Raw genomic sequence first — 20,707 nt, 5'->3', positions numbered from 1 at the left:
AATGTATAGATATGTTGAATCACCATGTTGTACACTTGAAACTAATGTAATAATGTAGGTCAAGTATGGTTTAATCCAGGACCCAAAGATCATGACCTGAGACACAAGCAGACACTTTGCCAACTGAATCATCCAAGAACTCCTGTAAAAGTTATTTTTAATCTTCCTTTGAATATACGTACACTTAACATGAAAAAAAGTCCTTTCCATTTTCAAAAAGCAGCTTCTCTCTCCATAACTAAACAGGGTTTGTCATTTATTAAATGAGAAATCAAAATGTCCTTTTATAACATGTCAAAGAATGTTTATAATGATATTCAATAATCCAAAATTTTCTACCTAAATGTCACTTTCTCCTGCCAGAAATCCAAAGTAACATTCTTCATAAGGGGCTGGGAGACCATTTATTATGCAAGAAAACTATATGCCTGCATACCTTGTACCCAACCACAATATTCTCTCACCTTCTTTCCTTCAGCCACATCACACTCTACAGTTTGTCCATCTCCTACACTGTGCAGATATTTCCATGACTTTTTCTTTTTGATGGCAGTCTGTCAACAGAACAGAGATTTGTAAGTGAAGCAACATCAATACTGGCCACAGATTTCACCTTTCAAGTTTATCTCCTATATTACTACTTTTTTACATTATCATTCTCCCAGTAACCAGGACCTCCAATACAATAACAAAATAAACGACAACAACAAAACCACTGTAAATCAGATTTCCACATTATTTTCTTGATTCATGCTACCTTTGGTAATTCTTGATAGGCGGATTAAATAGAATGTTTAGTTACTACATACTGTCGCTACAGCCTGATGATGATATGGGATGGTAGTAGTTCCCTCAAGCTATTCAGCAGCTACGATTCTGACTGTACCTCCACACTGGTGGGGCGGGGGTGAAATCTACTAAGTCCACATTTCACGTAGAGAAGTTTCTATAGAAAAAAGAAACTGCTACCCTCAAAAAGGAATTGTAAACTCTGTGTAGGAGAGGAGGGATGATGAAGAATGGAAAAAGGAATTTAAGAATACCAGTGGATTAAGTATTTCTGATGGGAATACACAAGATTACCTCAGGAAGGAAACATTACTAATAACCATAATGTGGCCTCTTCCGTCCTGCTCTCCATTTTAAGTATAAGTTAATATGAGGCTCGTAAGTGATTTACCTGAAGACCTAAAGGTACAGCCTGGAAGTACAGGGGGAGTATGTAGGGGAAATTCACATCCCTGCACTGTATGTATGATTATTTCTGCAATAGTTGCCCCATTACACCGTTCTCACCTACTCACCCCTACACATTCCGTGATGATGCATTAAAAGGTTGAGGCAGATACTAGGCTGCATGAGACACCCGCTGGGGGTCTGAAAACACCGGGGGAAGGCACAGAATAGTTTTTGCAATGAATTTCCGTTCCTTTCCTTGGTCTCTCTAAACGGTTAAAGGGGGTCAGATTTTCTGTAGAACTAGGTCAACTTTATTTTATAAAGCAATTAGGCATGTGACCATGAAAAGCTGTGAAAATATTCAAGGTTAAAGAAAGCTGAAGAAACATGACAACCAAAATACAGTACTAGAAAGGATCTGTGTTCTGTAGGAGAAAAACATGCTTCACAATCATGGATTAGGGGTAGCCCGGGTGGCTCAGCGGTTTATCACCGCCTTTAGCCCAGAGCCTTATCTTGGAGTCCTGGGATTGAGTCCCACGTCAGGCTCCCTGCATGGAGCCTGCTTCTCCCTCTCCCTATGTCTCTGCCTCTCTCTCTCTCTCTCTCTTTCTCTCTCTCTCTGTGCCTCATGGATAAATAAGTAAAATCTTAAAAAATAAAATAAAATGATGGATTAATTCGCAATTAGGGAATTCAGGCTGTAGAATGTGAAAGTATCATATGAATGTTAAATATACTGAAGTTGTACATAACTCCGGTTGCCTAAGAGAGTATCACCATTCTTAGGGAATACACACTGAAAAGTTAGGGGTAAAAGGACATGATTTGTATAACTTACCCTCAAATCCTTGGGACAAAAAGAGAGAACAATAATGCAAAAGAGGTAAAATGTTAATGGGTGAATCTGTGTAGAGGGCATGTGGGTTCATTTTGTGCTCTTCTCTAATTGCAGTTGGACTCTTCAATGCAGTTTTCTGTATGTCTGAAGACATTGCTCATTAAAAGCTAAAACTATTTTTAAAACATACATTTCATCTTTTCTGGCTTTTTGTATGCATTTACAATATTTGTACATTGTTCAAATACAGTTGGATACATTTCAATACATTTTTCTGGCATGACAGATCAAATTTACTTCTTAAATTTATTACTTTATACACTACTATGTTAAACCACAGACCTCGGCATGGAAGCTGAGTCAGAGCAGTTCTCCGTGACGCACTAAGAGCTAGAAGGCCTAGAAGGACCCAGTGTGGCATCTCTGTAATTGATGAGACTATTATGGTCACCTGGGAGGGTGGGAAGGAAGCAAAATGAGGGTGATGAAGAAGAGAAGCGCATAATATGAATCTCTTACTGTGTCTAAGCACCCAAATTAAAATATGTAATGCTCTACATATAATGAATATGGGTCGTTATACATTTGACCTATGGTTTGCTTACACCCACTCATATATGCTACATCTGTAATGTGTGCAGATTCTACATATTTTTCTAATTTAATAAAATCCCAAGATAACTAAGAAGATGACATTATTAATTCCTCGTTTTGCTCATGACCAACCTGCAAAATAGGATCTAGTTAGACAAAAGATCCTTGTTATTGATGGTCAGCCCTACAGATAACCACCTGCCAAGTTGAGACCTTTTTCCTATCCTTAGAGGATTATAACAATGCTGAACCCATTTCTCAGAATCACTCTAGATGTAGCTTGTCAAATCATGAAAGACTCAACCACTTAGGAGTGTCTCATAAAAATAAGCTAATAGGGGCACCTGGGTAGCTCAGTGGTTGAGCATCTGCCCTTGGCTAAGGTCATGATTCCAGAGTCTTGGGATCGAGTCTCGCATCAGGCTTCCTGCAGGGAGCCTGCTTCTCCCTCAGCCTCTGTCTCTTCCTCTCTCTCTATTCTCTCATGAATAAATAAGTAAATAAATAAATCTTTTCCTTTTTTTACAATGCTAATACTGACAGGATATTTCCAGCCCATACAACACTGCAGTCTCTGTAAAGGGTGGAATGAGGGGAAGTTTTGATGACCCACTGCCCGGGAGCAGTAGAGTGCTTTATCTAATAATATAAGTGACCATTGGGACGGGAAAGCTCAAAGTTATTGTTATTATTGCTGACATATTGCAGGAGCTATGTACCATATATCTAAAAGGAGTTAGATGAATAATGAAACAAAATTCCAAAGCAGCCACTGAATGTAAGCACTCAGGTAGCCCAGGAAGCCCAGGTGCTCCCCTACCTACCTGTCAAACAGTCAGTTTGCTATCACTCCCTTCAGTGGTAAGAGGAATTAAAAATGTGACAGAAGTTTCAAGCTTGACTCACCACAGTCTTCTCTGGTTCCTTTTCTTTACCCCTCCTCTCTCCTGGCCCCTTATCCACCTTCAACAAATAACATCTCTTTGCTCTTATCTGCTATATAGACCAAGGCTTCCCTATGAGAATGACTGTGGAGTGACTGACTAGAAGCAAGCATCAAAAATGTCAAGAGTAGGGATGCCTGGGTGGCTCAGTGCTCAGATGTCTGACTTCAGCTCAGGGTGTGATCCTGGAGTCCTGGGATGCAGTCCTGCATAGGGCTCACTGCAGCGAGCCTGCGTCTCCCTCTGCCTATGTCTCTGCCTCTCTCTGTGTGCCTCATGAATAAATAAATAAAATCCTTTTAAAAAAAAGTGTGATGGGTAAATCAATTATCAGTCTCAAGAAAAATCGCGATGTAGGGACACATGGGTGGCTCAATGGGTTTAGCCTCCGCCTTGCCTTCAGGTCATTATCTTGGGGTCCTGGCATCCAGCTCCACATCGAGATCTCTGCTAGGTAGAGAGCTTGCTTCTCTCTTTCCCCCTACCCCTTCCCTACCACACATGTGCTCGCTCGCTGTCTATCTCTCTCTCAAATAATTAAATAAAATCTTTAAAAGAAAAAAAAGAAAAATCACAATCCAATGGAAGGCAAGAGAAAAAAGTAGCATTTAATTTAGAAAGTTGGGCATGAATAGACCAAAAAACGTGACTTAAAGTGCTTTGGGATTTAGGGGCTATGAAAAATCTGGGAATAAGGCAAAAAGTCATAAAGGAAATGACATTAGATAATATTTAACTGGGAGAGTTGTATCATTGGACAAGTATCGGTATCCTCATGCAGGGAAAGCAAGGGAGGATGAAAATACATTTTCATACTTTATGTCATTTATATCATTGAATATACAATACAGACTGGTTCTGCTATAAAACTGTCTCTTTTGTATTGAACAGGCAGAGAGGATGAGCAACTTCTTGTACAAGTTTAGGTTCAGATATTTTTCCCCTTGGGCACAGAATCAATTAGTCAAAAGATGGAAGGATTATTGGAGCAATGTAGGAAAAGTGGAGACCATGTTATGAAAAGTAAATTTTTCCCAAATCATATTTTTGCCTAATTAGGTCTGCAAATAGGATCTTGACGGATTAAGATATTAGAGCAGTGGACATTGCTTAGGGAGAAGAAAGCTAGGAGTGAGGCTTGGAAATCGACTGAGAACTTCTGGTTCCTAACCACAGCCAGGCAATCCCAGGTTAGAAAGCTAAAGGGGAGAAGAAAACTCATCTTTGTAGCAAGGCAAGCATCTGACCTCATAAGATGAGGCTTTATTTTGCATTTTGACCTCTGTGATCTGGGGATTCTGTTTTGTTGTTTGCAGAATAGGAATGATGATGATTACGAGGATGATGACCTTAACTGGATGGGATCTTGAAAGGACTAGACAAGCTAAAGCACCCAATGGCGGGGGGGGGGGGGGGGGGGGCGGGGGGGCAGGCACATAGTAGGACTCTAATATATGGTGGCAATTAGGTGTGCATACATACTATGTGCCAGACATTTTAACATGTTACCTGACTGTGTTCTCAACAGTCACTTTTATTTGGTATGATGAAATCCAGTACACACAATTTCATACTTGGTAAGTGGCAGACCTAGGCTTTAAACCCTGGATGGTCTGACACCAAATTCTTTTTCAATTACGTTACACCAGCATCCTTCACAGACCCGTGACAATCTCAACACTCAGAGCTTGGCTCTTCCTTTTGTCTAGTACTACCCTTGATACCAGCTTTGAGCTTTCCTTCATCTCTGAGAGGATCTGGGACATTATTTGTGAGTGTGCGTACATGTATTTAACTCTGCTGACTGCCATGATTCCCCTGTCCAATTTGGGTCAACCAGGACCCTGAGAAGTACGGCAGTAACATATCTGCTGTTTGTTTGTCTAGGGATTTGAGTGCACCGTTGGTTGTGTTTGGTATAACTGTATGAGCCCAGGAAAATATCAGTTAGAAGTGATTCTTCTGTCCTGAGTTGAGTGCAAGAGTTCTTAAAGTTCTCAAAGTTCCTTGACATTAGTCTAGATGAAGACTCTGGATTTGACAGCAAAAGGGAAGGCCAAAATAAATAAGTGAGACACATCAAACTAAAATGCTTCTGCACAGTAAAGGAACCCATCAGCAAAATGAAAAGGCAACCTCCAGGATGGGAGAAAAGAGAGTAGATAAGTGGTTCCCGAGGATAAGAGGGTGGAAAACTAGGGAAAATTTGGTAAAGGGGCACAAGCTTTCAGCTACACACGAGTAAAGTCTAGGGATCGAATGTAAAACATGGGGACTATAGTAATAACTGTACTCTGTAACTGAAATTAGTAAGAGAGTAGATCTTAAGTGTTTTCACACACACACACACACACACACACAAAGAAGATAAATATGAGAAGTGCTGGATATGTTAACTAACTAGATGGGAGGAATCTTTCAGTCTCTACCTATATCGACATCACGTTGTAGATTGTAATATCTCACAATTTATTTGTCAATTATAGCTCAATAAAACTAAAAAAAAAAGAAGCTGGACAAGCCCCTTAGATCTGGATGAAGTATGCACACATTTTAAGCCACATTCTGTGTGTGCACACCTTTTGCACACAGAGATGTATGTGAGTGTGCGGAGGGAGAGAACCATACCACGAACTGCAAACAGATAGTAAGACAATCACCAATGAAGATGCTCAAATACAAAGTTGCATTAAATTCCAGAGTCCATACAAGCTCTCCAGATTGTTAGCTGTAACATGAATGCAGTGCCAAAGAAAATACCACCTTTTTTCCCCCTAATCACCTAAGCCCCCAAACCATGCCATCTGACCAGGACTGACACTTGACATACCACACTGGTGAACTTACTATTTTTTGTAAGAGAGAGAGCACTCACAAGGAGGGGGTGTGGGTGGGGTAGAAGGAGAGCAAGGAAGACAATAATCTAACCCTGAGATCATGACCTGAGCCACAATCAAGAGTCAGAAGTTCAATCCACTGAGCACCCAGGCACCCCAACCACTGCACTTTTTAAAGTGAGCATGGAAAAGGAGGGAAGGGAAGGGAAGGGAAGGGAAGGGAAGGGAAGGGAAGGGAAGGGGAGGGGAGGGGAGGGGAGGGGAGGAGACGGGAGGGGAGGGAAGGGGAGGAAGGAAGGAAGGAAGGAAGGAAGGAAGGAAGGAAGGAAGGAAGGAAAGAAAGGGGAGGGGAGGGAAGGGGAGGGGAGGGGAGGGGAGGGGAAGGGGGGAGGGGAGAGGAATGGGGGGTAGAGGAAGAAATGTTCCTTTATCTTGAGTTTAGAGCAGGAGGTCTCAAAGTGCAGTCTCTGGAACCAGTAACATGGGTGCCATCTAGGAACTTCTTAGAAATGCAAATTACAAATTACCAGACACTAGCCAGACCTGAAAAACCAGAAACTGGAGAGGCAGGGAAGTGATGGAACGGGCACAATTTGTGTAGTAATGAGGCCATCAGGCAATCCTGAAGCGCACTACAATTTGAGAACCGCAGATGTAGAATAGAAGGAGCATGTAAGTTTCAGCTTTTGTTATTAGCTTACGTTTCTAATATATCAGTGACCTTCAATTTCTCTTTTACTCAAAAGAATAAATGTTGGTTGTAAGCAACGTAAAGATGTTGCTTAAAATTTCATTGACTTGCTTCGGATATTAGGTATCCTTGCATGATCTACTTTCCTATTCAAGGGCCATCTCCCAGGAAAGAGGTATTCTCTACAAGTGACAACCTGTTTTGAGTCCAGCTTTAGTCAGAAGTCTTTCTGTATACCAAATTTAAATCAACCCTTTGTAATTTTTTTTAGTTTTTAAAATTTATTTATGATAGAGAGAGAGAGTGAGAGAGCGGCAGAGACACAGGCAGAGGAAGAAGCAGGCTCCATGCACTGGGAGCCCGACGTGGGATTCGATCCCGGGTCTCCAGGATCGTGCCATGGATCAAAGGCAGGTGCTAAACCGCTGCGCTACCCAGAGATTCCATCCCTTTGTAATTTTAAGTGTATTTCTACTCCATCTGTCATTAAAGCACATTTCTGTTTTTACAACTCATTTTTAAAAAGATCATATTTATTTGAGAGACAGACAGTGAGGGAGAAGAAGGAGACAGAGCCTGAAGCCGACTCCACGCGGAGCGCAAACCAGATGCAGGGCTCTGTCCCACGACTGAGGAATCATGACTGCAAGTTCATGTCCTGAGCTGAAGCCAGACTCTGGCGGAAAACTGACTGAGCCACCCAGGCACCCCTATTCATTTTAAAATATGCAGACTGAGGTACAGATATTGTAAGGATAAATTGGCAATTACCTAATTTTGGCCTAACTTTAAATATTCTGAAAAATTATCAAAATCTTTGCCCTAGGGGGATCCCTGGGTGGCTCAGAGGTTTGGTGCCTGCTTTCAGCCCAGGGTGTGGTCCTGAGGTTCCAGAATCAAGTCCCACATTGGGCTTCCCAATGAAGCCTGTCTCTGTCTCTGTCTCTCTCTGTGTCTCTCGTGAATAAATAAATAAAATCTTTTTAAAAAGCAAAAATCCCAAAATATTTGCCGTAAATTATTATTTTTAGAAAGATTTTACTTATTTATTTGACAGAGAGAGAGTGCACGCAAGGGGAGTGGCAGGCAGAGGGAGAAGAAGAAGAAGGCTCCCCACTCAGTTGGGATTGATTCAGGACTTGATCCCAGGACACTGGGATTATGATCTGAGCTTAAGGCAGATGCTTACCTGGCTGAGCCACCGAGGTGCCCCCCTAAATTATGACTGATAGTTCCACCATCAGCAGAGGGAACATCTGGACCTACCATACAGTGTAGAATTTCATCCTAATGTGCTTTCTAACTTCCTAGAAAGATATCTTTCCACTTGTAACACACATCTTCTGGGGTTTCTGCCCCACTCAGAACATCCTTCCATGGGAAGCTTTACCCTTGTCTGTGCTTTACTCGATAGCCATAGCCATACCATGTGGAGTTTTTTTCTCAGAGGCGGGGAGTCAGAGTAAAAACTGTGGGCTAGTCTCTGCTAAGAGCCGAAGATGTCAGGAGTACAGGAGTTAGGTAGTCTTGAGAAGAGGAGAAAGCCAGTGATTTGAAAGAGGAAATAGCTCAGACAGGTCAGGAAAGTCATGTCCTAGAGAACATGGGGGAGAACGACAATGAGTATGAGCAAGAGTCATAGAACCTATGGAGACTCACCCTAAGCATTTAGGTTTTGACATAATAATTTGATTATGATTCTGATCAATGATTTGGTAATGATTCCAATCTTTACTATCACCTAAAGGAACTTCTTATCTCTGGGATCTTTGAAATGAACCTTTATTCCATTGAAAATACACTCTTTTCCTTAAGTTGGAATGAAATTCTGTTATTTCTAACTCAAAGTGCCTCAAGATGACAGCCAATGAAAAAATGTTCCTGGGGTGCTGGATGGCTCAGTTGGTTAAGCGGCTGCCTTTGACTCAGATCTTGATTCTGGACCTGGGATGGAGCTGAGATGACTGGCACCTGGGATGAGTCCTGAGATGGACTGCCTGCTTGGGGAGTGGGGGCGGGGGGTCTGCTTCTGCCTCTCCCTCTGCACCCCCTCCCACCATGTTCACACAATCTTTCTCGCTAAAATAAATAAAAATATCTTTAAAAAAAGAAAAAAAGTGTCCTGTTCCATTTAAGTGGCAGGAAATAAATGCGAGTGATCCTGAAACAAACCTTAAAGTGAAATTGCTGTAGCAATGAAACTATTATGTAATAGTGGTTCAGAGGGTCATTTGTATTGTCCCCCGCTAAAACTGAATGGACTCTTCTAAAGGTCCTTACAGTTAGAAAGAAAATAGTGAACATCTCATTTCTATAGCAATGAGGAAATTGTTTAGGAGGAAGGAAGGTAACCCTGTGTTAGTCAAATTGGTTGTTTTCTGAGCTCTCAACAAGTGTGGTGGAAGGACCATGGACTTTGGCCAGAGCCACTAACTTTTGAATTCTGGCTCCATCACTTCCTCTCCATCCCCTTGAGAATTTAGTTTCTTCTCCCTGCCTACTTTCTTCTGCAAAATAAGGGTGAGGATGGTGAAGTCTCCTTTACTGTGAGGAAGGCAGGAAGTCTGGAGGGCAGTTGGTCCCACGGTGCGAGTCCTCCCCATCCTGCTGTGTGTGCAGCCTCCTTCTCTCAGCTCTCTGGCCTGGGTGACCTCATCAGAACCGGGGAAGAGAAATCTGGACACATGAGCCATTGAAGAAACCTGCTTCTTAGAATTCAGCTTTGAATTTAGTTTTAGTTCGGGGCTCCTGCCGCCCTGTGGATGTCTTGGGTAGTGAAACAGTCTGAGAAACTAAAAGGGGGACTGCTGTCCCTGTAATCTTCCTGAGAGTCCCCTTGTGAGCATCGGAGGACTGAGCACAGGCAGCCTTCCAGTGTGGTCTGTGAGGTGGGATGTCTGTAGAGCAGGGTCAGGGAACGAAATCCTTAAAGCATCCATCCTCCTCTGTAGACCTGGCTCCTCCTCACTTTAGACTCGAATGCTCAACCCTAAGGAATCTGAATGTCCAGGAGTCAACTCAGAAAGAGAATTTTAGGCTTCCTGACTTCCAGTTGAACACACTTCCCACTTACACAATTGGATAGGAGAAGCTTAGAGCCGCAGTTAGCTGAGGGTTAGTTTTTCTTTACATATTATTTTATAGGCTGTACTTTATTCATCAGTTAATATATTTGCATTGTTGCTTTTTTTTATTTTTTTTTTAAAGATTTTATTTATTTATTCATGATAGTCACACAGAGAGAGAGAGGCAGAGACACAGGCAGAGGGAGAAGCAGGCTCCATGCACCGGGAGCCCGACGTGGGATTCGATCCCGGGTCTCCAGGATCACGCCCTGGGCCAAAGGCAGGCGCCAAACCGCTGCGCCACCCAGGGATCCCAGCATTGTTGCTTTTTAATGAAATTCACTTCTAGTTGTTTCCTGGGTGTTGTCAATTTTCTTTCTATCCAAGCATTTGCTGACACTCTTCTGTGTGTGTGTGTGTGTGTGTGTCCGCGGGCATGCGCCCGCCCGTGTATGTAAATTTTGGGTGATGGTCTAAGAGACTGTCCCAATCCGTTGGTGACTATTTGCAAATTTTCACGTCCGTGGATTCCTTCTACTTTGTGAGATATCCCCCTCCCCATCTCCCATGCTATGCAAATCCTATTTCTTTAAGGCACATTTCAAGTTCTGCTACTTCTTTTGAGACTTTCAGGCCACAGTGGCTACTGTTATCTCTTTTGGGGACTCATAGCTCTGGCTTATATGTTATTTTAACATGGATATTATTATGTCTTAGCTTCTCTGTGCCCTCTTTGAAAGCAAAGATCATGTATTCTTAATTGTGTTACTTGAATTCCCAACCTATACATGATCCATACACATTTCCCATTCCATTTTGCTTGTCCCTTCTTTTATTTCCCTTTTCTATCACATTTCCACCTTTCAAAGCAAGCAGGAAAAATCCCCTCTGACCTATTTAAGATTACTGCCTCTTGTTCTACTGGTTTTGTGTCAGCAGGGTCCTCATTGGTGCACCTGCGTGTAGGGGGCAGAGGAGCAAGCCTGAGACAAAGGTAGAGAGCTTGACTTCTTCCATAATTTCCAATTCCCAGCAGTTTACCTATGAGTTAGGATCTGTGTTCAAGTGCTTTCTCTCATAAAGGGTTTCTTTTTTTTGCTTTTCTGCTGCAAATGATGGCATCACCTTAAAATAAATCCTCAGGTTGAGGTTGTGAGAACTAAATGTGACAAACATTTCTGAAGACTGAGTTGGGGCTATGAATTCACAGTGGAGATTCTTTCCCTCTCTCCCCTCATTTCCAAGGTTCAAATCTATAAGGCTGCTGTGCCTTTTTTTTCTGAGAAGAGTGGTTTGTTACTGCTTTAATGTTTGTTTCTTTGCAGTTCCCCTCAAAATGAGAAGGTAGCTTTTCTGTTCCAGGTGTCTGCGTGTGTGTTAAGGGGTTCTTGTCCATGAATTATCCTCCAGCTTGAATAATGATTGTTCAATATTAGGAAACTTGAGTGAGTATTCAGTTTTTTGTCTGTTCTTTTTTCTCATGGGCTATTATCTGGTTGGACAGATATCCTTAAGGCAGATCGCAGTTTCTCCTACTGTGGATTGTTCCTTTTGCTTAATTCTGTTAAATCTCTAACATTCCCTTTGATTTTGGCCAGCTCGGGAATGCACTGAAAAAACTTTTTTGTATCGTATCTAGAATTCCTAGCTGTTCGAATAGGGTTGGTTGCTTTCCATGTGCACAATGATGGCTCAAATCTCACAGAGCAAATCTATCCTGATTTTGGATTGAGACTTCACTAACTTAATAGAAAAATTCAGGAAGACTTAATATCTTTGCAATAACTTACTCTTGTCATTCTTAAACATGGTTTATCATTCCATTTCTGTACATCTTTGTTATGTCCTTCAGGAAGTTTTATGATCTTCTTTTAAAACCTTTACACTTTTAAGGTTTCATAATTGGTTTTTTCAAACTTTCATTTTTGCTTAGTTACTGCCCTTGAAACAGTGAACACTTACACAGTCAGTGTAAACTACTTTATGTGCCAGAAAGTAGTTTAAATCCTTTCGTAATCTTTTACCTGGCAAATCTGTTTATTACCTTGAAATTTCCTGTCATTGGATTTCTCTTGCATTTCTAGTAAGTGCAATTATATCACCTTTGTTATTTGACGCTTTCCTTGTTTTCTTTTTCAATATCTGCGCCTGTTTTTGTTTAATCATTTTTTAAAATTGCTGTCTTATTTGGTGCCTCCCTTTAAGGAAACTGTTTTTTTCTATGTGTTTCATTGGTCTTGGTTGTAAGCTTATCTTGCATTTGAGAATTCGCCTTTTCCTGAGTGTGGACACTTTTCAAATTCACTGTCACCTGCTTCCAATGTTGGAGTAGGGACACTTGGAATCTACCAACAAAGAATCTTCCTGTTATTCTTACTAGAATGTCCGTTTCCTTTTGAGTGTTGCCAGCCACCTGGAACTTATAATGACTCTGTGACTCAGTTATGCAGACTGGCTTCTTCAGTCTGGAAGCAGTTGCTGAACCGTGGACTGCTTGACTCTGTGTGTGAGTGTGGGAGTGTGTGTGTGCGCAGGAGGCGTGGTATCAGGGCCAACCTGCCTGACTGCTTACATTCCTTCTCTATCCAGTCACCCCTCTGAATGTCCTTGGCTCCCTTTTCCTCTTTCTTTTCATTACTTATGAGTTAGAGAAGTCTTTATAAGTAATAGAAGTCACCCATATCTGCCATTTTATGTGGTGTCTTTGTACCAAATTTCCTTCCGCAATTCAATCCTGTCTGATTTCTATCCTTTAGACATAGGTAAACAGTATTGCTTTCCTGAGGACATTCTTTTCTCTGGTACAGTTACGAATTTATTCCTTAGGTTTTGTTCATTTTTCAAGACTTGCCATGAAGTGAATTTTGTTGTTTTCTCAGATTCTGTTACTAATACCCACCTACTAATTATTAATATCACTTATTAATTGTTTTCTCATTCCTAGTATTTGTTATTTGCTCAACTGTTAAGAAACCACACTAACAATAGCAGTAGTGAAACGATACTTGTATCCAGCAATCTCTGATGAGTACATAGATCAGGGAAATGCTGGACTGAGTAAAACTGAATAATTATCAGAGATCTTCCTATATAATTGACTTCATCTTGCACTTTCTAAAAGTGCAATTTACAATTATTTCACCTATTTCCTTCCACAAGTAGATAATAATCAGTAGAACTTCAAGTTGAGAAAAATATGTCCAAGTATTACTTGGGATTTACATTATTGGTTCACAGCAGGGTAACACTCAATGCTCAACATAACACAGCTAGTAAAAGCACAAAATCTAACGCCAGACAGTCTGGGTACAAATTTCCCCTCAATTTACAGACAAGTTGCATCCCCTTAGAAAATGATTTAATTTCCCCACCTCCTAGTTTCTCACCTGCAAATATTATTAATTGGCGTATTGTCCTCAAATTATTTTAGTGAAGATTAGACAGAAAGAAAATGAAACCATCCCAGGCACATAATATGTGCTGAATAAATCATCGTTGTCATTATCATTGTAGCTACTATTTTCAACTCACATCCAGAATCTTTTTTTTTTTTAAGATTTTATTTATTTGAGAGAGAATGTAAGAGAGAGAGAGAGAGAGAGAGCACGCACTCTCCTCTCTGGGGGAGAGGCAGAGGGAGAGAGAGAAGCCAACTCCCCCTGAACAGGGAGTCCAATATGGGCTTCATCCTCAGGACCCTGGGATCATGATCTGAGCCGAAGGCAGCCACTTAACTGCCTGAGCCACTCAGACATCCACATTCAGCATCCTTTACTACCTTGTATCATTATATGTAAGACTAATTTATTTTGAGAGAGAGAGAGAGTGAAAGAGAGAGAGAGAGTGCACAGGTACATGGCAATTTAGGGAGGGCCAGAAGGAGAGGGAGAGAGGGAAACCTAAGCAGGCTCCATGCCCAGCACAGAGCTCACTGTGAGGCTCAATCCAGGACTCTGAGATCGTGACCTGAGCTGAAATCAAGATCAGACATTCAACTGGCTGAGCCACCAGGTACCCTAGATTAATTTTAAAGATCCTTTTGAATTAGGGATAAGATTAGAATGAAAAAAGGAGAACTCCCCAAAAGTACAAATATATACACAGTATATAAGTATCGTCTAACCATTTCCATGCTAGCTTAACCTAGATTCTAGACAATATAAAATAGGTCAGGGGAACAATGTTGAACAAGCTCCATCTCTCGTGAAGCTTACATATCATAAAAGGAAGCAAATGATTAAAAAATATTATACTAGGAGCCCCTGCCTGGCTCATTTGGAAGAGCACACAACTCTTGAGCATCTGAATCTTGATTTCAGCTCGAGTCATGATATCAGGTTTGTGAGTTTAAGCCCCACGCTGCATGTAGAGGTTACTTACATATAAAATCTTTAAAAAAAACAATTTTACTAAAACAAAATCATTAGAGTTATACTAAGGACTTTAGTGCATGAAATCATTTGACAACGTACTACTCAAAAGACTTAAACACTCAAGGTCAATTATAGCAACTACAATTTTACCTTACTAAATGCATCTCTGGAAAATAATTGCTTTTATGTTTCAAGATTTATTTATTTATTTGAGAGAAAGAGAGAGACAATGAATGAGGGGAAGGGCAGAGGGAGAGGAAGAGAGAGAATCCCACGCAGAATCCTCACTGGGCGCACAGCCCAACATGGAGTTCCATCTCACAGCTCTGAGAACATGACTTTAGCTGAAATCAAGAGTCAGGTCCTCAACCCCTGATCCACCCAGGGGTCCTAAAAATTGCTTTTTAAACTGCAAACAAATGTCATAGCAGAATATCCATGGTTTCTACTAAAGAGTCAAAACAAAATTTTATCATTTTTATCGTTTACTATTCAAGTGAGGGAAACAAAGCATCTGACAGGCAAAAGGTCAGGTCCTTGGACACGTGTTCTCTATTGTGAAGAGGACAGGTCTTCTGTTTGTTTTTGTTGTTGAGAGGTTTTAGAGGGAGATGGCTGAGATGGAACAGATATGCATCAGTGGGTTCATGGACTACAAGTAGGTTGTTACCAAATGGCTGTGTTCTGAGTGGTTGTGTCCCTTCAAATTCCTATCTTGAAATACTTAACCCAAAGATGATGGAATTCGGAGGTGGGGCGTCTTAGAGTAAGGGCTCTTTTAAATTGGTCTTGGATAAATGGGGTGTTAAGCTAGGCCTGTGATTTCCGCCTCCTTCTATTTCTGTTTTACTTCTTACTCTTCTACTGTTTGTATGTTAACAGCACTACAATTTTCTAAAATAAAATACAAATAATTTTTAATTTAATTGTGTCAGGTTCAGGGCGATGCACCACAGCCTGTTGCTTAGTGTTTTCTTTCATATACATGACTTATGGAGGTTCTTGGTTGGCTTGGTCTCAAGAATATGTGACTCTTGATCTGGTGTGGTGAGTTTGAGCCCCACATTGGGTGTAGAGATTACTTACATACATACATACATACATAAACAAACTAATTTTAAAAAAGTGAAATGGCTAGTCTGAATCTTCTCTTAAGAAAGCCATGGGCATTTATATAGGAATAGAAAGAAGTTTAACAAATCACAAATATCTTGGATATATCTTTGGATAACTCTGAGCTTCAGTCTCCTTACACATTAAATGGGAGAACATTTCACCAAGCTGTTGTGGTTTCTACAAAGCCTAAGTGATACAGCAGTGAGTAGCTGCGTAAGAAATACTAGTTTTCTTTCCTTTGCTGTTTTCCAGCTTATCTTCTAATCAGGAACCCAACATACCCAACATAACCAGGGTAAGAGCTAAGATGCTTGTGGGTTTTGAAATTGGACTTCCTGAGTCCTACTAATCCTTAGCTGCCTGACCTTGCATAGATTTTAGTATTCTTATTTGCAAAAAGAGAAAAATAATAGTACATACCTATTATGATTTGGTAGAGATTGAATGAGATAAGCTTACAAATTCCTTAAGAGAGCACATGTCATATGTAAATGCTTACTAAATGTTGCTGTTTAAACAGCAAAGGAAATGAAAAGGTTCAGATAGATATTTGTATTAAGCTTCGATAACCATAGGAATTCACCTACAGGGCCACATCAATATAAGAATGCAGAATAAAGGAAAGATGGTAGGGAAACTATGGTGTGGAATGGGTCCACGTTTCTAATAATTATTCTTCAGTTACCTGCTGGGGCTCCTTTTGTGTTGCTTTAAACATCCCAGCATGTTCATATGGTCACTGATCTCTGAAGCTCTCCAGTCACCCTTGCAGTTGCCTCTGTGACCTACCAGCTGCCCACCTCACCTCAATACTAGACTGCTCTGAACATACTTCTTGACCCTGATCAGCCTGTTTTCTAATTTCTACCCTTATTTTGCATAAAAAATAGAAACAGAAAGACAGTTGCCTGTGTAGGACCAAGGGGAGACCACCCAAGCGGAAAATCTTTGACATAAGGTTTATTTTTGAGTTAAAAAGCAATCAAAACCAGCAGATTACGGGAAAGCTCTTTACCTCCCTCCCCGTCAGCTGCCTAAGAAAAACTGAGATAGAGGACTTGCTCCAGAAAGAGAGCTACCAAAATTGAACTCTGTCCCTTTGAAGTCATAGACCCCTACTCCCTTCTTCTTAGTTCAGAATGCCATGTATACCTCATTTTGCCTGTCTTTGGAATTCTCTGAGTAGATTCTCCATATGTAGAAAATAAAATCTTATTTTCCCTTGTTAATCTGTCTCATGTTGACAGAAGACTTTACCTTGATTTGACCGTAATCTGTAAATTCTAACTGATTTACTTCTTCTTTACAGCATATCTTTTAATTTAGGCAAAAGGCTCTGTAGGCAAAGCATCCTATGATGAGAACAGAAACTATCCCCAGTCCTGATGCTAGTAAGACCCTGCATGAATGACCCCAAGGCAATGAAATAGCTGAGCTTTACTGCCCACATGCAGAACCACTGACCTTTGTCCCACATTTGCCTCATATCAACCAAGATGTAATTTCAGCACTTTGGGGACAATCATTAAGACCTTAGCCTGTGTCTTCCCAGTGTTGGCGTCCTTGAAATAAATGCCTTTCTTGTTTCATCACCCCTCGTTTCTCTGCCTTTGGATTTTACTTTGGATTTTATCAGGGCAAGTCTCCAAACCTGATCTGCTTGGGACCCTTATGGCCAAGTGCTCCTGCAGCCTTAGGCTTCAGTTACAACATATATTTGATTCTTAGTTCAGTTAGAAGGAGCACTGAAGAGCAGAAGAAAGTCTTCTTCCTCAATAGCTGCAATGTTACTTCCTTTAGGAGATAGTTCTGACGCTTCTCTGCCAATGTCACCCCTACTCTCAACACACTTTATTTTTATTTTTTTATTTATTTTATTTTTTTTCAACACACTTTCTTTATTGCCTTGGCTCACATCTTTGTTTCAAATTTCTCTATGACTTTCTTATCAACTCAATTCCCCACCTACCCATCTCCACCCCACAGATACCTTATATATTATTAGATGCTCCGTAGTTGGGAGGTAATCTCTTTCATCCAGATGTTAAAACTAAAAGAAAGATTTCCTATGTCCTAAGAAATATCATGTCACTATCATCAGCTTCCTCACCATTCATACTTACTGAACTTTTCAGGTAGGCCTGGATAAGCACTTCATATGTTCATATGTATCATCTCCCGCAATTCTCACAAAACATTATAAGCTAATTACTCCTATTTCTCTTTTATAGACAAATGAATGAGGCTTAGAGAGCTGCATTATTTTGCCCAGATTACAAAATAGTAAGTGATGAAGACAGATTTTGAAACCACACGTCTCCAGGGCACAAATGTTGCCCCTATATTCTGTTCCTTAGAACCAAAGAAGATTCCTAAAAGGCGTATTCTTCCAATTGGGCATTTCCCTAGTGCATACAAAATAGGTTGGATTTGAGTAGTTTAGGGTTTTCTTTGTTTTGTTTTGTAATTTTCCATAGACAATTGACAAAATAGCAATTGCCATCCTTAGAAACTCTGTTCAGACTTCCAGCATGACATAAGCATTTCTTCAGAGAGCATTTCATTCAGTTGTCTAGGTTTGTTGCTTTTTTTTTAAGATTTAGAAATTTTTTTTTTCATTTAAGTTGTTTTATTGATGACAGAAACAAGTGCATAATTAAAGATTTGATGAGGAATCTGCAAACAATAAAGAATGTGTCCACTGCCAGCAAAATACAATTATTCCAGGTCCTTTAGATGCTACAATTATAGAGTTCTTTCACACCAGATGGTTCATATGTGACAAAGCCATTTTAGGATGTTTAATTGTGCTTCTACAAAACCTTCAAAGAGTGAGGTAGTTTCCTTTACCCACATTATTCTCCACATTTCCATTACACTTTCAATAAGCTTAAATCCTTTAACATAACCTTTAAATAATTTTTCCTGAAAGCCAAGCCTTATTTACAAAGTCTTTCTTTCTCTCGATCTGATTTTTCTTAAAGAGAATTTCAAGAATTACTACACAACTAGAAAAAATTGAGACAATCAATGTGGGCTGGGCTTTTTCATTGAAATTAGATTTAGGTGAAAGAGAACACATTCTAAAAACTCCATAGTTAAGCTGATATTCTCCTGTTTTTATCTATAAACTCTGATTTAAAAACTACTTCCTCAAACTACTTATTTTCTCTCAGCCACCATTACCAAGTAAGTGCAAATTCTTCATCACAGTGGGTTAGGCTGTTTATTAGCTTCTCAGGTCCACTACAGAATCCTCATTCATTCTCAGAAGTCACCAGGGAAACATCTGCAGAATTTATAGATATGTACAGATTAGCTAGCTTATTTTTAAGACCTCAAAATCCACTTACAGCCATCCACTGGAGAGAATTCCTGCAGTCTTCAAAAAGTTATCAATGAAGTAAAAATTGAGGCAGATTATTTGCATTCCTTTGTTAGCCCTGAGAAAGACTTTAATAACCACTGTGAAATCAACTTGGGGAAACTGCAGCATGATTTTAGTTAAAAACTAACTGTCCATATTCAATGAATTTCCAAGTCAGTTGACCTTCACCAAAGAAAAGGAGACGGTGGTCAATTGTATTTCTTTTTTTTTTTATTTTTTTATTTTTTTTATTTTTTATTTTTTTATTGGTGTTCAATTTACTAACATACAGAATAACACCCAGTGCCCGTCACCCATTCACTCCCACCCCCCGCTCTCCTCCCCTTCTACCACCCCTAGTTCGTTTCCCAGAGTTAGCAGTCTTTACGTTCTGTCTCCCTTTCTGATATTTCCCACACATTCCTTCTCCCTTCCCTTATTTTCCCTTTCACTATTATTTATATTCCCCAAATGAATGAGAACATATAATGTTTGTCCTTCTCCGACTGACTTACTTCACTCAGCATAATACCCTCCAGTTCCATCCACGTTGAAGCAAATGGTGGGTATTTGTCATTTCTAATAGCTGAGTAATATTCCATTGTATACATAAACCACATCTTCTTTATCCATTCATCTTTCGATGGACACCGAGGCTCCTTCCACAGTTTGGCTATCGTGGCCATTGCTGCTAGAAACATCGGGGTGCAGGTGTCCCGGCGTTTCATTGCATTTGTATCTTTGGGGTAAATCCCCAACAGTGCAATTGCTGGGTCGTAGGGCAGGTCTATTTTTAACTGTTTGAGGAACCTCCACACAGTTTTCCAGAGTGGCTGCACCAGTTCACATTCCCACCAACAGTGTAAGAGGGTTCCCTTTTCTCCGCATCCTCTCCAACATTTGTTGTTTCCTGCCTTGTTAATTTTCCCCATTCTCACTGGTGTGAGGTGGTATCTCATTGTAGTTTTGATTTGTATTTCCCTGATGGCAAGTGATGCAGAGCATTTTCTCATGTGCATGTTGGCCATGTCTATGTCTTCCTCTGTGAGATTTCTGTTCATGTCTTTTGCCCATTTCATGATTGGATTGTTTGTTTCTTTGGTGTTGAGTTTAATAAGTTCTTTATAGATCTTGGAAACTAGCCCTTTATCTGATATGTCATTTGCAAATATCTTCTCCCATTCTGTAGGTTGTCTTTGAGTTTTGTTGACTGTATCCTTTGCTGTGCAAAAGCTTCTTATCTTGATGAAGTCCCAATAGTTCATTTTTGCTTTTGTTTCTTTTGCCTTCGTGGATGTATCTTGCAAGAAGTTACTATGGCCGAGTTCAAAAAGGGTGTTGCCTGTGTTCTTCTCTAGGATTTTGATGGAATCTTGTCTCACATTTAGATCTTTCATCCATTTTGAGTTTATCTTTGTGTATGGTGAAAGAGAGTGGTCTAGTTTCATTCTTCTGCATGTGGATGTCCAATTTTCCCAGCACCATTTATTGAAGAGACTGTCTTTCTTCCAATGGATAGTCTTTCCTCCTTTATCGAATATTAGTTGCCCATAAAGTTCAGGGTCCACTTCTGGATTCTCTATTCTGTTCCACTGATCTATGTGTCTGTTTTTGTGCCAGTACCACACTGTCTTGATGACCACAGCTTTGTAGTACAACCTGAAATCTGGCATTGTGATGCCCCCAGATAGGGTTTTCTT

General features: G+C 40.3%; 1 protein-coding gene across 1 annotated transcript in view; it reads left to right on the top strand.

Moving 5' to 3' along the window:
- Window positions 1-20,707, top strand: part of LOC144297507 (uncharacterized) — a 68,222-nt gene that overhangs the window by 6,987 nt on the left and 40,528 nt on the right. The window lies entirely within an intron of this gene.

Source organism: Canis aureus, chromosome 25, assembly GCF_053574225.1.
Source record: "Canis aureus isolate CA01 chromosome 25, VMU_Caureus_v.1.0, whole genome shotgun sequence".
Taxonomy (NCBI): domain Eukaryota; kingdom Metazoa; phylum Chordata; class Mammalia; order Carnivora; family Canidae; genus Canis; species Canis aureus.
This window is presented reverse-complemented; position numbering and strand designations above follow the sequence as displayed.